The sequence below is a fragment of the Orycteropus afer genome, unplaced genomic scaffold (genome assembly GCF_000298275.1).
Source record: "Orycteropus afer afer isolate SDZICR_OR568_19922 unplaced genomic scaffold, OryAfe1.0 scaffold01004, whole genome shotgun sequence".
Lineage (NCBI taxonomy): Eukaryota > Metazoa > Chordata > Mammalia > Tubulidentata > Orycteropodidae > Orycteropus > Orycteropus afer.
This window is the reverse complement of record NW_006922591.1, coordinates 242,089-249,315: the sequence shown is the minus strand read 5'-3', so window position 1 is coordinate 249,315 and position 7,227 is coordinate 242,089.

Here is a 7,227-nt window from a genome sequence, read left to right as displayed (position 1 = left end):
ACAATTAAAACAAGTCCATGAGAGCCAAAATATGACCTCTTGCTTTCTTCATGGATGATGTTCTTGATGTCATCCCACAATTCCTCTGGTTTTCAGTCATGGGTGTTCAATGCATCAAATCTATTCTTTAGATGATCTCTAAATTCAGGAGGGATATATTCAAGGTCGTATTTTGGCTCTCATGGACTTGTTTTAATTGTCTTCAACTTCAAGTTGAACTTGCATATGAGCAGTTGATGGTCTGTTCCACAATCAGCTCCTAACCTGGTTTTGGCTGAAGATACTGAGCTTTTCCATCACCTCTTGCCATAGATATAGTCAATCTGATTCCTGTGTACTCCATCTGTCAAAGTCCACATGTATAGCCACTGTTTGTGTTGTTGAAAAAAGGTATTTGCAATGAATAATTCATTAGTCTTGCAAAATACTATCATGTGATCTCCAGCATTATTGCTGTCACCAAGGCCAAATTTTCCAACTACGATGATTCTTCTTTGTTTCCAACTTTTGCATTCAGTCACCAGTGATAATTAACACATCCTGATTGCATGTTCACTCAATTCCAGAAGTTGATAAAAATCTTTAATTTCTTCATCTTTGACTTTGGTGCTTGGTGCGTAAATTTGAATAATCATAGTATTAACTGGTCTTTCTTGTATGCATAGGGATATTATCCTATCACTAACAGCATTATACTTGAGGACATCTTGAAACATCCTTTGTGATGATGAATGCCATGCCATTCCTCTTCAAATTGTCATTCCTGGCATAGTAGATCATATGGTTGTCTGATTCAAAATGTCTAAAACCAGTCTACCTCAGCTAACTAATGCCTAGGATATCAATCTTTATGCATTCCATTTCATTTTGACAACTTCCAATTTTCCTAGATTCATACTTCATACATTCTGTGTTCTGATTATTAGTGGATGTTTGCAGGTCCTCAATTTGAGTCATCACATCAGCAAATGGAGATCTCAAAAGCTTTACTTTATCCATATCAGTAAGGTTGGTTCTACTCTGATGCTGCTGCTCTTTCCCAGTCATATTTTGAGAGCCTCTAACCAAAGTGGCTCATCCTCCAGCACTGTATCAGACAGTATTTCCAGGCTATTCATATAGTTGCTTAGTAATGTAACAGACAGTGTTTCTCTGCTATTCATAAGGTTTTCCCTGGCCAATTCTTTGAGAAGTGGATGGCCTCTTCCTTCTTCCTAGTCTGTCTCCGTCTGCAAGCCACGTTGAAACCTGTGTACAATGTGAAACCCTGCTGGCATTTGAAACACTGGTGGCACAGCCTCAAGCCTCACAGCAACATGCCACCAAGTATGAAAAACCGACAGACCACATCCCTAAGGCATTATTCAAAGAGCAGCTCAACAAGAAAACAAAGTCAATTTTTATAATGAAATGTGTGAAGACCTGGAGTCAGAAAACTGAAAGGCAAGAACACACTCGGCATTTCTCAGGCTGAAAGAACTAAGGAAAAATTTAAGCCTTGAATTGCAATATTGAAAATTCCATGGGCAATATGTTAAATGATGCAGGAAACATCAAAATAAGATGGATGGTATTCTGGTTACCTAATGTCGTTCTGACAGGAATATACCACAGATGGGATGGCTTTAACACAGAGAAGTTTATTCTTACAATTTGGAGGCTTTAAGTCCAAGTTCAAAGTTCCAGGCTCTAGGGGCTGGGTGAAAGCCCCTCAACTTTGGGCTTCAGCTCTGCCTCCTGCTCCCAGCCCACTGGAGCTAGAGCCTCTTCTTCACTCAGACAGCTGAGGGCTGCTGAGGCTGTCAAGACCAAGGTTGATAAGTGAAAAGGCACAGTCCCAATATTATCAAACCACACAGGCCATTGATTCAAGTCCATTAGAAGTCCCAAGATTGGTTCAAGTGTGCCATAAGCTAGAGACTATCCCCAAGGCTTCTCCTTATATACAGGAAGCAGACCACATCCCTAAGGCAGCTACTCAGCTGCTCACAGTAGATTCTACCATGGAGTTGATTACTAGTCTTATCATGGGGATACTACATCCAGCTACCCAGCCACTCAACCAGGCCCAGCCAGGTTGACACACAAACTTAACTCCCACAGATGGAATACACAGAGTCACTATACCAAAAAGAATTGGTACATGATCATCCATTTCAGTAGGTGGTGTATTCAAGAACCAATTGTATTGAAGGAAGAAGTTGAAGCTGCACTGAAGGAAGTGGCAAAAAACAAGGCTCCAGGAATTGACAGAAAACCCATTGAGATGTTTCAACAAATGGATGCCCCACTGGAGGCACTTACTTGGCTATGTGAAGAGATTTGGAAGACAGCTACCTGGCCAACTGACTGGATGAGATCTATATTTTTACCCATTCCAAAGAAAGGTGATCCCACAGAAGGTGGGAATTATTGAACAATATCATTAACATCACATGCAAGTAAAATCTTACTGACAATAATTCAAAAATGGTTGCTGCAGAATATTGACAGAGAACTTCCAGAAATGCAAGCTGGATTCTGAAGAAGATGTGAAGCTAGGGGTATCATAGCTAATGTCAGATGGATTTTGGCTCAAAGCAAAGAATACCAGAAAGATGTTTACTTGTGTTTTATTGACTGTGTAAAGGCATTCAATTGTGTGGATCATAACAAATTGTGGATAACATTGAGAAGAATGGGAATTCCAGAACCCTTGATTGTGCTCATGAGGAACCTGTACATAGACCAGGAGGCTGTCATTCTAACAGAACAAGGGGATACTGCATGGTTCAAAATCAGGAAAGGAGTGCATCAAGACTGTAACCTTTCACCATATGTATTCAGTGTGTACGCTAAGCAAATAATCCAAGAAGCTGGACTAAATGAAGAAGAATGTGGCATCAGGATTAGAGGAAGGCTCTTTAACAACCTGAGATAGGCAGACGACACAACTTTGCTTGCTGAAAATGAGGATAACTTGGAGCACTTACTGATGAAGATTAAAGGCTACAGTCCGCAGTATGGATTATACCTCAACATAAAGAAAATAAAAATCCTCACAACTGGACCAATAAGCAGCAACAGGATAAATGGAGAAAAGATTGAAGTTGTCAAAGACTTCATATTGCTTGGTTCTACAATCTACACCAATGGACGCAACAGTCAAGACATCAAAAGTTATATTGCATTGGGCAAATCTGTTGCAAAAGACCTCTTTCAAGTGCTGAAAAGCAAAGGTGTTTCCTTGAAGACTAAGATGTGCCAACCCAAGCCATGGTATTTTCAGTCGCTTCAGATGCATGTGAGAGCTGGACAGTGAATAAGGAAGACCGAAGAAAAGTTGATGCTTTTGAGTTGTGGTGCTGGCGAAGAATGCTGCAAGTACCATGGACTGCTAAAAGAACTAACAAATCTGTCCTGGAAGAAGTGCAGCTGAAGTGCCCCTTGGAAGCAAGAATGGCCAGACTCTGTCTTACCTACTTTGGTCATGTTGTCAGAAGGAACAATTTTCTGGAGAAGGATGTCATGTTTGGTAAAGTGGAGGGTCAACAAAAGAGGGGAAGGCCCTAAATAAGATGGATTGACATAGTGACTGCAGTGATGGCTCAGACATAGTAGGATCGTGCGGCTGGCACAGGACCAGAAGTGTTTCGTTCTGTTGTACATAGGGTCACTACGAGTCGGAGACAACTCGACACCTAACAACCACCACAACAATCTGATCATCTCTGTCTTTTATTCTGGGCATTCAGTTTAATTCTTGGTAGATCTGTATCTAACCTACTACCCTATTTTATGCCTTCAATTGGTTTTGCCTTTTTGTTTCTCTCGCCTTTCTTCTTGTTTATTTTTGGACTGAAATTTTATTATTTTATCATTTCTCTCTGCTAGTTTCACAAGTATAGATGCTGTTTCTTCTATTTTAGTGATTATTCTAGAAACTCAATATGCGTAATTATTTCTCAGAGTCTGTGGTTAACCAATAACTTTGTCCTCCTCTCAGTAATACAAACCCCTCGGAACACTTTAAGTCCATCTACTTCCCTCCCAACTTACACGCAATTTTTATTTTTTATGTTATTCCGTAAGTTATTTTAAGCTCATTGTTACTGTTTTATAGTCACTGTTATTTTAGATTTGTTCACGTGTTTACTACTTAGTCGCCTCTTCTTTTCTACGTCTGTCTTTTGATCTAGATCATTTTCTTTCTGCTTGGATTATGCCTTGTATAATTTCCTCTAGTGCTCCTGCTGAATCCTTTCAGTTTTTGTTTGTCTGAAAATGTCTCTGTTTTCCCTTCACTCAGGAAGAATGTTTTACCTAAGTGTAAATGTTATGCTGACAGTTCTAGTGTTTCAGCAGACAATCCCACTGCTTTCTGGTTTTCATTGTTGCTCTTGAGACTCATTTGTCAAATTTACTATAATACCTCTAGGTGTGGATTTAATTTTGTTATCATGCTTGAGATTCATTGGGGTCCCTGAATGTGTGAACTGTTATCTTTCATTAGTTGTAAAATATTCTCAGCCATTGTATCCTCAAATATTGCTTCATTCTCTCTTGTTCTTCTTCCAGGACTCCAGTGAAATGCACAATAACACTCAGTTCTGTATACAGACCAGGAGGCTGTCATTTGAACAGAACAAGGGATACTGCATCATTTAAAATCAGAAAGGGAGTGCATCAGGGTTGTATCCTTTCACTGTACTTATTCAGTCTGTATGCTAAGCAAGTAATCTAAGAAGCTGGACTATATAAAGAAGAACTCGGCATCAGGATTAGAGGAAGGTATAAGGTTCGGTGCTGGGAGAGAGAAATCAGGCCTGTAGGGTTTTGAAAGAAAGTTTATTAAAGCATCTGCATGCAGATGGGCTGAGACCAGAATGATGGCAGCCCAGGCTGAGCTCAACAATGCATCATCTCTGAGCTGGGGAAGTTGGGAGGTTTAAGTGGGGTCACAGGAAGTTTATCAGCAGTTCTATTGTGGGAGAGCAGACCACAGCTGTCTTGGTAGCAATAGTTAAGACAGTGGATGTTCATCTGTGTTCTTGGAACTGTAAGCTTCAGTTGTTCTTTGAGGTTCTGTCTGTCTTGTCTACCCAGTTCTTAGAACTGGGTTGTGACCACTATCGTGTTATTCAATTTCATTTTTGGAAAGAAAAAGTATTAGGATTAAAGCATAAAAATAACATGAGAATTCTAAGTCAAGGCTTATGTCTATCAAAAGACTCATTAACAACCTGTGATATCCAGATGACACAACCTTGCTTGCTGAAAGTGAGGATGACTTGAAGCACTTACTGATGAAGATTAAAGACTACAGTCTGCAGTATAGATTACATCTCAACATAAAGAAAACAATCCTCACAACTGGATCAATAGGCAGCATCACCATAATTGGAGAAAACTTAAAATTGTCAAAGATTTCAAATTATTTGGATCCACAATCAACACCCATAGAAGCAGCAATCAAGAAATCAGACATCATATTCCATTGGGCAAATCTGCTGCAAAGGACCTCTTTAAAGTGCTGGAAAACAAAGTTGTCACTTTGAAGACTAAGGCCTAATCCATGCCATTGTGTTTTCAATTGCCTCATATAAGCATGTTAAAGCTGGGCAGTGAATAAGGAAGACCAAAGAAGAGTTGATGCTTTTGAATTGCGGTATTGGCAAAGAATACTGAAAATACCATGGACTGCCAGAAGAATGAACAAATTTGTCCTGGAAGAAGTGCAGCAGGAATGCTCCTTGGAAGCAAGAATGGCCAGATCATTCCCTGGAGAAGAATATCATGCTTGGTGAAAGGAAAGGCCCTCAACAAGATGGACTGACACAGTGGCTGCAACAATGGTCTCAAGTATAGCAAGGATTGTGAGGATGGCACCACACCAGACAGTGTTTCGTTTTGCTGTACACAGGGTCACTATGAGTTGGAGCTGACTTGATGGCACCTGTTGTTGTTGTTGTTATGTGCCGTCGAGTCGGCCACGACTCATAGCAACCCCTCCTTGGGTTTCCGAGGCAGTATCACTACGGAAGTAGGATTTCCCAGCCTTCCTTCCGAGGAGTGGCTGGTGGGTTTGAACCGCCAGCCTTCTGGTTAGGAGTCAAGTGCTTTAGCCACTATGCTACCAGAGCTCCTAGTAACACATAATTCTTATTGTCTATTCTGGGTTGAAAGGAAAACCAGGGCATCCAGGAGAGAGCAAGCAAGTGGCAGAGGTATCCAGGTAAGGGGAGGGACCCAGGCCCCATTCCAAGCAGCAGGAAAAGTGGAGGGGAAAGGAAAGGAAGGCCAGGGCATCCAGGAGAGAGCAAGCAAGTGGCAGGGATCCAGGTAAGGGGAGGGATGCAGGCTCAACCCCCAAATGACAGGAAAAGTGGAGGGGAAAGGAAAGGAACACCAGGGCATCCAGGAGAGAGCGAGCAAGTGGCAGGGATCCAGGTAAGGGGAGGATGGAGATGTTTTGAACAGCTAAGGGAGACAAACTTGTCTGTTGGTTAGTCATACTGTGATGGCATATTGCTGTGAAGCTTGAGGCTGTGCTACCAGTGTTTCAAATGCCAGGGTTGCACATGGTGTACAGGTTTCGGCGTGGCTTGCAGACTGAGACAGACTAGAAAGAAGGAAGAGGCCATCCACTTCTCAAAGAATTGGCCAGGGAAAACCTTATGAAGAGCAGAGAAACGCTGTCTGTTACAATACTAGGCAACTATATGAATAGCCCAGAAACACTGCCTGATACACTGTAGGAGGATGAGCCACTTAGGTTGGAAGGCTTTCAAAATATGACTGGGAAAGAGAAGCATCATCAGAGTAGAACCAACCTTAATGATATGGATAAAGTAAAGCTTTCGAGACCTCCATTTGCTGACGTTACATGACTCAAATCGAGAAACAGCTGCAAACATCCATTAATAATCGGAACATGGAATGTATGAAGTATGAATCTAGGAAAATTGGAAGTTCTCAAAAATTAAATGGAATGCATAAAGATTGATATACTGGGCATTAATGAGCTGAAGTGGCTGGTTTTGGCCATTTTGAATCAGACAATGATATGATCTACTATGCTAGGATTGACAATTTGAAGAGGAATGGTGTGGCATTCATCATCACAAAGGATGTTTCAAGATCTGTCCTGAAGTACAATACTGTCAGTAATAGGATAATATCCATATGCCTATAAAGAAGACCAGTTAATACAACTATTATTCAAATTTATGCACCAATCACCAAAGC